The sequence below is a fragment of the Cyclopterus lumpus genome, chromosome 18 (genome assembly GCF_009769545.1).
Source record: "Cyclopterus lumpus isolate fCycLum1 chromosome 18, fCycLum1.pri, whole genome shotgun sequence".
Taxonomy (NCBI): Eukaryota; Metazoa; Chordata; class Actinopteri; order Perciformes; family Cyclopteridae; genus Cyclopterus; species Cyclopterus lumpus.
The window spans coordinates 12,428,185-12,441,568 of NC_046983.1; the positions used below are offsets into that span (position 1 = coordinate 12,428,185).

General features: G+C 42.3%; 1 protein-coding gene across 1 annotated transcript in view; it reads right to left on the bottom strand.

Moving 5' to 3' along the window:
• ppp2r5b (protein phosphatase 2, regulatory subunit B', beta) overlaps positions 1–13,384 on the bottom strand; it is a 28,194-nt gene that overhangs the window by 14,254 nt on the left and 556 nt on the right. The window lies entirely within an intron of this gene.

Sequence of the window (13,384 nt, forward strand, 5' to 3'; positions counted from 1 at the left end):
AACCAAATGGGAATGCTTGGTTCTTTTTCTGAGTATGCAGATGATTGATGACTCAATAGCTAAAATAGCATGGAGTGAAATATCGAAAGTTTAGATTCCTATGAGTGAGATGGATGTGAGGTTTGGCCGGAACAGTAATATATTACGTTTGCATTAGACGAAATATAAATGAGTGTCACGAATGTTCCAGGCTGTATGTAGATTCATGTCTATGAGCAATAATTTGATTTTTACGTCCAGCTGAGCCTTACGAATATTACATTACATTACATTACATGTCATTTAGCTGACGCTTTTATCCAAAGCGACTTACAATAAGTGCATTCAACCATGAGTCCAAACTCAAAACAACAAGAATCGAGAAAGTACAATTTCTTCAATAAAGTTAAACTACAAAGTGCTATCAGTAAGAGACATTTAAGTGCTACTAAAGTGTTAAACTAAAAAGTGCTATCAGTAAGAGACATTTAAGTGCTACTAAAGTTTTAAACTACAAAGTGCTATCAGTAAGAGCCATTTAAGTGCTACTAAAGTGCTACTACGGCGCTACCTTCCCTATTCAAGGTATAGTCGAAAAAGATGTGTGAAAAGCTGTGAATACAGCCAGAATACGAGTCAGGGAGTGGACAGTGGAGGTTGTATTCAAAGGTTTAAGGACTAAGCAACGCTCTGTCACTACGTGATTAGATACACCTGCCACTTTTAAATCAATTCAAAACAACCACTAACTTCGCCCGCATGAGGACTGGAGGGTAAGACGACCATGGACTCCTTTCTGAGAAAGAAACTCAACTCAAGTGGCGTTTTGGATAGTTGGTTACTCATTGTACTCTTGAACAATAATCTCCCTGTAGGAGGAAAAGAATACAGCATTACCGATGACTGGGAAGCAGTCTAGACTATCTGAGGATGATCCAATACTCACACTCACACACATACAGCAGGAGCAGATTAGATTTAACCCTTCTTAACCCCCCATATTGGAAACTCAGGAGGGGTAAGGAGGGGGGGGGCAGACAGCCCCAGACCCCCGCACCTCTTGTGGGCACACCATGACCATCTGCTCCCTTTGGCACAAAGCTGTACAACAATAGACGAGCACTGCCCTGTGCTTGATGTGTCGGGGCACAAGGCACATTCTTCGGATTGAAAGTGGCGTTTCTTCTATCAATTGTGACCAACGATGCCTTCCATACTTTAGATGGGGTCGAGTATCTTTACCTGAACAGGATTTATTTTAAGTTTAATACATAACCAATCTACTAAATTGCTGTTTGATGAAGTCCCAGGTTGGTGATATGGAAACTCCTACAAAAAATAAAGACAAGATTACGATGCAAATGTTCTTACTTGCAACTTTATGCATTACAGATTGTCCTCCATTCAGGCAAGTTCTCTGAACTTTTCCTTATTTATATGCAGACGGTTGTGTGTTGTTTGTGTATATAGGCTCAGAATAGCAGGACTGGCCTTTATTTTAACCTTCATTTTTTCCCATTTGACATCTCGTGTGAACATCTCTGCTCTTTTCTCAGTGACTGGACAAACGTGTAACAGACAAGTTCACACAATGTTCTGACTATTGGTCACGACAAAGAAGTGTGAAAAGTTTAAGAGGAAGAAGTATTTATTCTGACTCTTGCTTCCATAACAAATGGAGTTTAAATCTGTGCATGTCGCTCTTGGCTGAATCGAGGTAGCTGCTGCTTCGGTCTTTTCATCCTCCCGACTCTTCATCGCTCCTCCTCCTCCCTCCGTTTCGCCACTTCTCTTTTCTCTTATATCCCCCTTCCTAATCTTTCTATCGGTTCATCCTTCTCTCCTGATTTCTCATAGCCCCCGCTTTTAATGTCCACTCCCCCCCCCCCCCCCCCCCCCCCCCCCCCCCCCCCCCCCCCCCCCCCCCCCCCCCCCCCCCCCCCCCCCCCCCCCCGTAGACAGACTGTGAAGGTGAAATCTAATCCATTTTTAATGGAGTGTAATTGTATGAAGATGTGCCGTACTGGGACTAAGTAAAACGTACAGAGTTAGGTGAAAAGACGGAGGGAAAGAAAAACCGTGCATAGACCGAGAGTGAGATAGGAGGTGAGAAAGAGACACTGTGGGTCATGTGAGAGTGGGAGAGAGAAAAGGAAAATAAGCAAATGGGCCAAAACAATATTTTGTACTGGCCACCCCAATGACGACGATCATGTTTAGCACGGGTAGAAAATGCTTATATTTGGCAGAAATAAAATCAGAAAACAAACTCGGTGCACAATGATGCAGCGCAGAAACCAAACTGAGGAAATACTGAGTGAGGTGGATTTGAGTTTTCCTCTTTGCTGTGCTATTATTAGGTCAACGCAGGTCGCTCCAGACCCATTTATTCAAGGCAGCTTTTAATATCACGCCAGTGCAGTGATTAGAGTTCTAACTAAGATCTTAATCACCGCAAGTGAGTCATTCACAAGCAATATTCATGTTTCTGAATGTCTTTTTGAATGGGTAACAAGCCTAGCTGTGAATTTACAATCCAAAACATTTAATGCATGTCGTCTTCTTTTTCTATTTCATCCTTATTAACTCAAAAGGTCCATTGAGATTAAAACACAGATCATCAACATGGCACACTATTATTAAAGTTACATTACCATAATTATAAAAGCAATTACACTCTTTCTGTTTCTTTTCTATTTTAGAGTAAGCTTTCAGTGCTAATGCAAAGTGCCTTTTCTATTACTCCTCTTTTATGTCTGTTATTCTTCATGCTAAACAGATAAAGGATCTTTTCAAAAATCCAGATGCACAAATAATTTAGCAGTTGTTGTCTTATATTCCCCTCTTCCCTACGTTTTTAAATGGAAAAATAATAATGTCTTACTGAAACAATTTGTTGTGTCGGTGTTGATTCTTGTGAGGCGTACTGAAAAAATGTACCAAACGGTGTTTCGATTACTGAAGGTCAAAGAACTCAAATTGTTCTTAGCTGTCAGGAAAAGTTTATTTGTATAGATTTCCTCTCCACGGATGGCTGGGGGTGCAACAGAAGCCGTTGGTGAAAAAAAAAAGCAATTATAAAAAATGAAAAGACTGTTGTAACAATAACAGAAATACAGCGATCAACAGTCCAAATTCACACATACTACAAGACAAAAAAAAATTGAAAAAGTAAAATAGCACTTTTTCACATTGTTCCAAATCCAAGAGCAGACAGACAGGTAGTCAGCTCACATACTGTATGCAGTCTAGAAAGTTACTTAGATCACTATTATTACTTTACTATTATTAACTATCTCATATTATACTTCACGGAACAACTCGGCCCAAAGCCCATTGGTTCCTGGAGAAATTAAGTTGTTATTTTAAGTGTAATTAATTTCCAATAAAAGCTATGTAGTTTTGTAGAGGAGTAAATAAATCATTTGTTGGAACTATTTTAAGTGGCAGGATTAAAACACATTTGGTACACAGCAGCTGGACAGTGTGTGGTATTTAGTCGAAATAAACTTATGAATAAGCTACAGTGCCCACGTTAATTATAATAAATTCACATGGCGCCCAGTGACACAGTGGCTCACATGTGCCCTACTTGTTTGTGGGATCAATTAATTGCTGGTTTTGGTCTTTTTTTTTTGCCTATGTTGACAAGAAGGAAATAGAAGCATATCTCCAGACTCTTAAATAAACAAAGGACGAAGATGCCGATAACATTATTTTAAATGAAATAAAAAAAACGTCAGTGTGATGCGCGGAGAAGGCAAAGATAGCATGTGACGTAGAAAAAGATGGCGAGGGCAGGAAGAGGGGTGGGTTGGCTCGGTGAAAGGAGCACATATATAAGAATGAGCAGCCAAGGGCCCTGCAACAGCATCAAAACACACACACACACACACACACACACACACACACACAGCAGCACATATCTAAATATAGTCCTGCTGGAGAGGGAGAGGAGAGGAGAGGAGGAAGAATCTGGGGAGGAACCAGGAGGGAGCAAAGAGGAGAGTGGAGAGAGGAAAGAGGAGAGAGGAGAGAGGTGCGGTACAGGGTTAAAAGATGACATCATCCCCCTCGTCCTCCTCCTGCTTCTCCCTCTCTGCTTCTCCCTCTCTCGTCTTTCCATCACTATGGGTGACTCCCTTCTTTTCCTCTCTTTCTCTGCACTCCCTCCATCTTTCCCTTCATATACTCCACCCATCAATCTCTCCAAGGCTTTTTCTTTCTTTTTTTCATCAAATGAGCAAGTACAGCTCAGTTCTTTAAACAACAGTTATTATGTGTGCGCGCGTGTGTGTGTGTGTGTGTGTGTGTGTGTGTGTGTGTGTGTGTGTTTGAGAGAGAGAGAGAGAAAGAGAGGAAGACATCTTCTGTTTTAGCTACCATCCAAGCCGCCTCTGCACCGCTGTCATTAAGCACTCACACACACACAGCAGACACACTCATGCTCAATGCACACAGTGACGCAGAGAGGAAGAGAGGGAGGGAGGGGGCGAGATAGAAGGGGATAGAGGCAGGTAAAGAAGGAGAGCAAGTGAAAGACACAGGGATAGTAGAAGGGAGCTACAGCCGCTATATGTGGAAGTCAGGGCAGTATAAATATCACCTTAATGGGTTTAAGTGACGCTTAAAGTCCATCTCTAAGTGATCTAATCCTCCTTATAACACATTCACTTCATCACAAACTGTCTAGGAAACATGTACAACACATCATCCTGCTTATTAAAAAAAAGCCTTATTAGAAAGAGGAGGGATGGTATCATGTGACATTGGCTATCCCCTTGCCCCCCCCCTCCCCTACACACACACACACACACAGCACCCCATTCTGATTTTCAAGAACACCGAAGAGTAAACAGCAATTTACATGCCCAGAAAGAACAGGACAAATCATCCCGCTGCTTTAAATTAGAGCAGGAAATACTTGGAAGTCGTCACTCGGCGATGGTACTGGGAATAGGTAATGAATAGCAACTCTATTTACATGAACTGTTAGCATAATACATGTAAATAGAGTTGCACATCTACAGTCTGTTGATGGTAATCATCGGACCTGCTGACAGAACTATAAAGAATGAGCACATCTTTTGACATGTTTGTGTTCTTTGCTGAGGAAGTTTTATTCCTCTCACTGACATCGCACCAAATTATGAGCAGACTTTCACGCCATTTGGTGGGAACAATTCATCCCGTTACGAACTTTATCTAGATCTGTCTCAATCTCACCTAGAATGACAATGCCGGTGTTTTTGTTGTCCCGTTGTGTGTGTTACGACCTTCAACGTTGTCTCACAAAGTCAGTATATATGACTGATTACACTACAGACTGAAACGGACTCCAATTCGTTCATGAGAACTATGGGATGTGGCTGGAAGCGGAGGAACGTTAATCTTGAGCTGCGTTGACTGGAAGATGAATGCTTACGAATGCTGCAAAATCAATTTCTGCTCAAATTAAAAGAACGATGTCCTTGGATTCAGTGACGATGGAAAGTTTGTGCTCGTTAAGAAATCATCTTTTATTTCTATTGTTTAAGCTGAAGCACTTCGATGACATTCTGAGTATAAAATAAGACGCAATCATAATGATAGAATGTGTTATGCTTCCTGTGAAGGAGAATCACAAATTTAATTTTATTCCAAATGACCTTCTGAAAAACATGAATGATTGAAGTGAAACTCATTACTGATTAACTGCCACCGTACCTGGAGACTTTTGCTTAGAAACAGCATTGTATATTAATTTTAATGGCAGTGGACAATACAACATGGTCTTTATATGGAGCTCATATACAGAAAAGTCACATTCTCTCTTTAACAAAGGCAGTGAGAGAAAGATTAAGTGGTGCACTAAGCCTATCTTTAAATAATCCAATGACACTAATAACACACGTTCCCACCACGCAGCATAAACACCAACTGTGTGTTACGTGCTGTGGTTCATATGTGTACGCTCTGTTGTCTGTAATTTGTGACGCTTACTCATCATATAATCACCTGACTCACTAACAATAAACACATTTCAGTTAGAATCATCCCAAGCAAACCTTTTTTTCCCAGGTCTTTGGGCTACTGGGCCTCTTTTGTCTAAAAGTGCAAATTGTCCTTGAGTCCGGAGTGACTTGGCGATATTGAAAGCAATATTTGCCGTGCGAAATGCAAACACAAATTGGAGACAGTTAGCAAACAAATATGGCAGACGGTTATCCCGGCAGGAGGCTTCTTCAACATTTGATTATCAGCTTTGCAACCCCTCACTTGTTGAATAATAATGTGTTGTCGGTGCAGCGTGTACATCTGCGCTGGTGCTTTCCACACTGCTGCGACAAAAAGAAAAAGATCACACTATGTTGTCCTTTAAATAAGTCTGAGTGTGCTTTCTTTAAAGCTGGTTGGGATGCATTGCTAATCCTCTTCTATAATTTCCTTTAATACGGATTTATTTTCTTTGTTGACTTAACTGGGCACTGCCTCAGAACCGCAAAAGCATATTTAATAGGTAACGCCCACCACGGTGGAACTTGTGGTTATTCAATCAGAGCGCTTATTTGCCCGAGCATCAGCGTATTCCTTTAAGAATCCACTCTTTCTGTTGTGGTTATTGCATCGCTGGCCGTTTCATTACATCCTCTCCTCTTGCAATATCCTCTGCTTTCCTTTTCTTTTTTATCTCGCCGTCTCTCCTCCTCCTCCCACTATTCCTCCTCCACCTGTCAACTTAATGTTCACTCATTTCCTCTTTGCTCGTCCACTCCATTTCTTTCATCACCCCCCTCACTTTCGCCCTCACTCTCCCTCTTAATTGATCTCTGACCATCCATAGAGCAAAAACTACTCCATACCTTCTGTAACCCAATACCAGGCCCATCCAGCTGGCCTCTCCCTTACACACACACACACACACATACACACACACACACACAGAGTCATTCAATCTCCCACATACAATCTGTGTTAGAAGTGGAATGTTTTACAGTAAACAGCACATTTAAAACAGAGCCTGCTGTATAGTCATTATTACAATGTGGACCAACACACATGCTGGACAAACAAAAAGGAAAACACGCATACATACATATCCTCCCATGCAGGTTAATGTGTGACCTAAATCATGTGAGGTCATGGTACATGTTGCATAGGCAATATGTCATTTTTGACAAGTACGATATCACCTGAAGAAACAACAGAAGTTACAATTTATGCAGGGGAATAAGCCTGAAAGATGCTCCTGGGCTAATAATCAGAGGCAGCCACTGGAGTCACCCGTGCCTTATGGGGCTGGTACAGCATATCTTCAAAATGATACTCTTCCCTGTTATATTTTATGAGATGGTGCTGAAGATTTCATAACGGCATGTCTGACGTTTCCCTTCTAATCCCTTCATTGTTAGCAGTGAAAATGGCCCATTTTTCAGTCGATTATGAAACAGGCAGTTTATTTTTGTTTCTCTCGCAGACAGCAGTGGGAGCATTTTAAATGCATTTCCCTTCCTTCCATAGAAACAGAAGGCTTGCGAAAGCACATTTTGACCTGTTAAACAGCATCCAGTGGGCTGATAGCGTCGTCACACAAATGTGTATATGCAAAAAGATCGAATACTTGCTGGTCAGCAGTGGGGGTCATTCTTTCTGCTTGTAACAGGGGAGGGGGGGGCGTGTTAGCACACAAACTGCTGCTTCACATTACAACTTTACCTCAAATGTCAATCTTCCTGTTATCTCACTCTGGTTCAACTCCCCGTCTGTTGCTCTGTGCAACAAAGCCTGATCCAATGACGTTGCGCGTAGTGCTCGTCTTATATCTGCAGGGTGTTTTGTGGCTTTTAGAGATGCTTTCATGGAGGTACGGGGGATTTAACACCTTCTAAGCTCACACAACATCCCTGTAGGCCTCACATCGACATTTGAAGCCACTTCTGCTGTCACCCGCTAAACGGGAACCTCGAGATTAGAAACCAACATGGATATTTCTTTTGCATGGTTAAAATAGCGATTAGAAAATGCTGGTCTTAGTTTGGACGTTTAACGGTGTCTGCATTAACATCTATCTTTCTATCAATTACTTGATGCGAGTGCTTTCCTATTTTGGAAACAACACTTAAACAGGAGCTGAGCATGTTGATTAGGCCTGGAGTGTGGGAGATAATAATAAACAACTATAGGTATGCATTTTTTATAACACACAGTTCACTGGGAAAAAAAAGCATCTGTGGTAAAAGAATGTTGACTATTCATATTTTTATTTGAGGCAAGGCTGGAAGGGGGTGGGGGGGTGGGGGGGTGGGGGTGGGGGGGGGGGGGGGGCGGCATCTTCTGCCGATTTCCTGATCAGATGATGTGCCTGACAAATTATATATTTTTAACTTTAAAAAAAACGAGAGCCTCTCGTGACAGTTTACAGGAATAGTTTCATCTTGTGACTTCCGAACACAAATGCGCTAATACCCTCGTTTTTTTTAAATTAGTTGTAAGTAGTGTTTGTAGAACGTCCGTAACGTACTGTGTCTTCTCTCACGTGAGCTTTGACCCACACCATTCACCGTGGCCTTAAACGCAACGAGCGCTCAGTAAAACTGTTCAGCAGCGAATACCGGCCGCCGCCGGGGCCGAGACCAGCAGACAGTCTGTTTTGTGCTTTCTCTCTGAGCTCCTGCTGGGGAATCTGCTGGCAGCAACTCTGTTGCCCAAGATCTGAAGATGGACCAGAAAGTGTCCCATGATCACCCTGCAAACATGCAAGCTGTGTACACCATCACAACCACACAGTCGGGCCTTAACAAATACTTTGTACGACTGTGTCCTCACCCGGCTCAGATTAGAAGCATTGACCTGCTGCGACCACAAACGTCAGACCTTTTCCGGACCTAAAGGATTATCGTGGCAATTTTGCTGTACAGATCACATTTCTTTGAGTAATTACATTTCTGTGCACGGCGATTATATTTCTACTGGCGGTGACTGTGTGTTCACTCCCAGCGGCGACGTTTCTATTCGCAGTGACGTAAATACTTTTCTGCTTACTATTTCTAGACGCGGTCGTCATGCTTCCACTATGAAGTTTCTACGGGGCGATGTTTCGTGTGCGTTTCTGCCCCGTGGTGACGATGCCTCTGTCCGTGCCGATGACGCGGTTTGTCCCTGATGTGGATGGCTCTTTCACAGGCACACTGCATACAGTGTATGTTCACCTGGATGACTCATACTTACTGTAAGTCAAATCAAAATGCAAGCCCAGTGGTCGAGCAAAGAAGATCCCATTCTGATTGTGGTGCATACCGAGTGGCTACGTAACGTGAGTTTTGTTCATTACCCAGATAAGATTCGTATGTAGTTTGCATTTTAACACACAGTGTGTGCAGAGGGCATCAAAAGGGAGAGGGGGGGGGGAAAGTCTACACATTAACTACAGAGGGATTTAGGAACCAAGTGTGCAGTATCTCAAGGTCAAAACCTGCTGCCTTGTTGGTTGCAGAGAGAGACAGTTGGATTAATCTGTGTTTAAATAAAGAAAAGCATCCACGCAAATGGTGCGAATTGTCTTCAGTGGACTAACAAGACGTACTTCTTAATCATAAGTTTGCTTATGTGCTGAGTGGATGTTGGGTAGCAGTGACCTTTGTCTGGTTAGCCTGCCAGCGACAGCACAACATCCGTGACCGGGAAGCCTGACTGTGACGCCCGTTTGTGGCCCCGGGGAAGAGCCTCACAGCTGGGGAGGAGCACTGAGCTCACAGCCCGTCCTCTGGTTAGACAGAGAGCTGCAGTGTAACTGAAGCGGCTGCCGGGATATTATCGGCTGACATTTTTTCGTACTAGCTTTTGTTCCTATTTGGTTTCCCAGAAAGATAAGATGACTGTATTTTTTATATAAAAGTACGAAGAAATTGTATAGAACGAAAAATAGGTTTCCATATATTGTTAAAGAGGTGCACAATATGACCGGTAATGTGATCTCAAAGGGTAAAAGGGGCATTTTTGGTTTCATCTTGACTTTAATTGGACAATTAGGCTTTCTGCATAACTGTGTGATAGCAGATATTAAATATTTTTTTTAATTTGCCCTGGTCCCCAAAAAAAACAGTAAGTTTGTAGAGTCTTGGGGCCTCTTTGTGACTTAATCATCATCTCATTTGGGGATCTGTCTGAAAATGTTCAGCAGGACATTAACGCTGCATTTGGACAGTGGGTACAAAAATAAAATTATAATAATTTAAACGGAGCGACGGCTGGTAGCGGCAAAGGAAGTGATCGATTTCTTGAGAATAAACGACACGTGCCGAGTCATGAATGACGAGGAGGTGTAGGGTGGGCTTTTACATACACCGTTAAGTCAAAACTCACCGTGTTTAAAACAAGTATATGCTGGTAAATGCAACAACGAGCACTGGTCCAAGAACACAGTGTAAAGAAAGGAAGGAAATGCCGGTGTTGGCTGCAGGCCTGTGGACAAACATGAATACACTATAACATGGATTAAAGGGACCCTGTCTCCTTCACCTTACATCTGTGGATTGTATGGCTGCCTTGACCATCACTGCTGCTCTGTTATTGGTTGGTTCATTGTAACAACTGCATTTAGCTGGGCAATCGACCAATGAATTGACTTGTGTTTGTTCCTCCAAACTTCTATAAGCCTGCCTCGTGTGCTCGTCCTCCAAATATGTCTCCCGTGCCTTGTCTCGCCGTTTCAAAACGTTATTTTTAAAAGGCCGATCTTTTTCACACACGACTGATGACAGATCTGAAAAATAAGATGCAAGCTGCGACTGCATTGCATTCTCATCGATTGAGGCTTGTAATCAGTATGTCTGCCTCTTCTTTGATGGATTTAGTCCCGTTTCTTTTTGAATTTGTCCTAAATATTAAATTCCTTGCCCTTTTTTAAACTAATATCTTAAACTCGATGTTCCCTGTTGGTAGTTTTAAACGTTCCCTGCTGTCAAACCTTTGTAGCTGTGCTGGAAATGTACTTGTTATGGTAGTTGTCTATAATACAACATCAAACAACAAAAATAATAATCCAAGAGTAGGCAATGTGAGCATGGATTTAGTAGCTTTTTTCTTGTGTCCCATCTTCATTGTCAAATGCCTTTTATATGTCTTCCTATGTGTCTATTATGTTTCACATTTAGCCTGAAAACTGCGAGCGAGAATGAAGCTTTGCTCGGGGCTTAAAGTGAAAGAGACGTGGCGTTTGTTAACAGCAGGAGTAGTTCAAATTAACAATGGGAATGTGATTCCCTTGAGGGAGAAACACCCACAAGTCTGTCTACACTTGGCCTACATGCTGCCCGTTACAGACTTCACCACACCAGGCGTTTCTCCTGCGCCGGTGCTGCAGGATCCTACTATCGGTTCCTTCTGGGGATCCACAAACAATGCCGCAGCGGTGCAGCAGCCATGTGATAACTGACTTCAGTCTGTGAAGGCCACGGCCCCCATGCACGACGACGTCTGAACCGAAGGTGTTGTAAAAGTGCAACAAAAAACCCTGCCGTCATCATGCCGCACACACCCACAGCTCACGGGCCTGAGAAGAAGTCGCAGATGGTGAAACGAGGTGTAAAAACACCGACACACAGCCCTCTAAAAGCAGAAAGGTCTGCTCTTCGTCGAGGGTTAATGGGAGGAGATTGCAGGCTACATGAAAGGTGGAGTCACCTGATAAAGAGGGGTCAGATGCGTAGATGAAGACTTACAATGCGCACAAGGTGGCCAAGAAGGAGACGGGAGACACGCAAGGTGAGGACGAGGGGGAGATCAATACAACGAGATAGAGCACTGCTATTTCAAAAAGTGGAAGTCGTGTGAAGGGATAGGTTTTGTTTACTGTGTGAACCATGGGAAAAGGGACAGAAATATGGGTATGACATCTCTGATATGTATTCACCGTCTAATCACAAAGTCTTGCAAAGCAACTGTGCGGTACGGAACAGTGGCACAAGGGAAGAGCTCTTGGATACACAACATCAAGTTTGCTGAAATTAGCTAACGTTTAGCCACTAAATGCTTCTGGGCAGCAAAGCCTCTCTAGATGTATAAAGGGTGTAGTTGTCAGGAATTAAACTTTTCATTTGTACGAGGAACAGGGTGTAATTTCTTCATTCAGAAATCAAATAGTGTGGCTTTAAAATATGAGCACCGTTTCTTGGCATGTGCCTGTCCTTTTTTGCCCACTACACGACTCTCGGGTTGCAGCTAACTATCATAGCGAATATGGATTCATGTGTCATACCCTGAGTACCCTGAGTTTGAGGTGACAACATGTTTTGTTTTGTTGAAACCCTTCAGATATTCAACCTAAAGCTGAGACAACTGGAAAATCTTCACATTTAGGAAGCTGGAACCAGAACATTCTTTTTGGTTTTTGTGCTTAACAAATTGCCACAGGTCGATTAGAAAAGGTTTCTGCTGAATACGACCTCCTTTCATCATCTTTTTCTTACTACATCACACCGAAACCCACCCTGACCTGTCTGCAGGTCGAGCGGGTGGGCCTATAGGAAACAGCACTATATTGAAAAGGAAAGCAAATGGGCTCCATTGCTTTCCAGTCTCCTGCCTTTACTGTGAGAGGTTATTGAACGAGCTCCCATAGATCAAAGTGGTCTCTGTGTGGTAACAGCAGCTCTGGGATTAGAGCTACGGCAACAACAGACCTGCAAATAGTGCACCTCGGACTGCCTTTATGAGGGATGTCAAGATCTGTACGTACACAAAGCCACAAAGTCCACAAGTATGTTGTGTCCTCTTTGTGTTTTTGTTTGAGGTTGATCTAATGAGGCGATTAAGACAGGCAGTGGTCTGACAAGGAGAAAGGCCCCATAATGGAGCGATGCTCTTCCCATTTTCCAATCACGGAGGCCAGCTGATGTCTGTGGTCCACATCGAGCTCAGTGACGATGCATTTGTGCATTTGAACTTGAACATTTTGTCAAACTCTCCCATAGCCCCAGTTGAAAGCATATTTTCTTTTAAAAAACACAATAACTTTGTCAACCCTTCTACGATGTCATTTTGTATGTATATTGCCTCAGCAATAACCAAATCTCAATAGTACCCAAATATTAGAGGGTGCAGAATATATATATCATTTCATTCATGGATTAGTCGAGTGACAGAAGATTTATATGAAAGTTTTGATAATCAATTAACCATCCACTGATTTCAGCTTATAAGGATTGGCTGGATTTCTCTGTTTTGAATTGAAAACTGAATTTATTTTGGGTTCAGCCTGCAAAACAAAACTGAAGACTTCATCTTGGACTCTGGGAAACTTGGATGGACATGTTTTCCCCTTTTCTGTAATTTCATTGACAAATGTTTAATTACTCATCAAACTTAAAGGCTTACAAAAAATATATATATATATATATATATATATATATATATATATATATATATA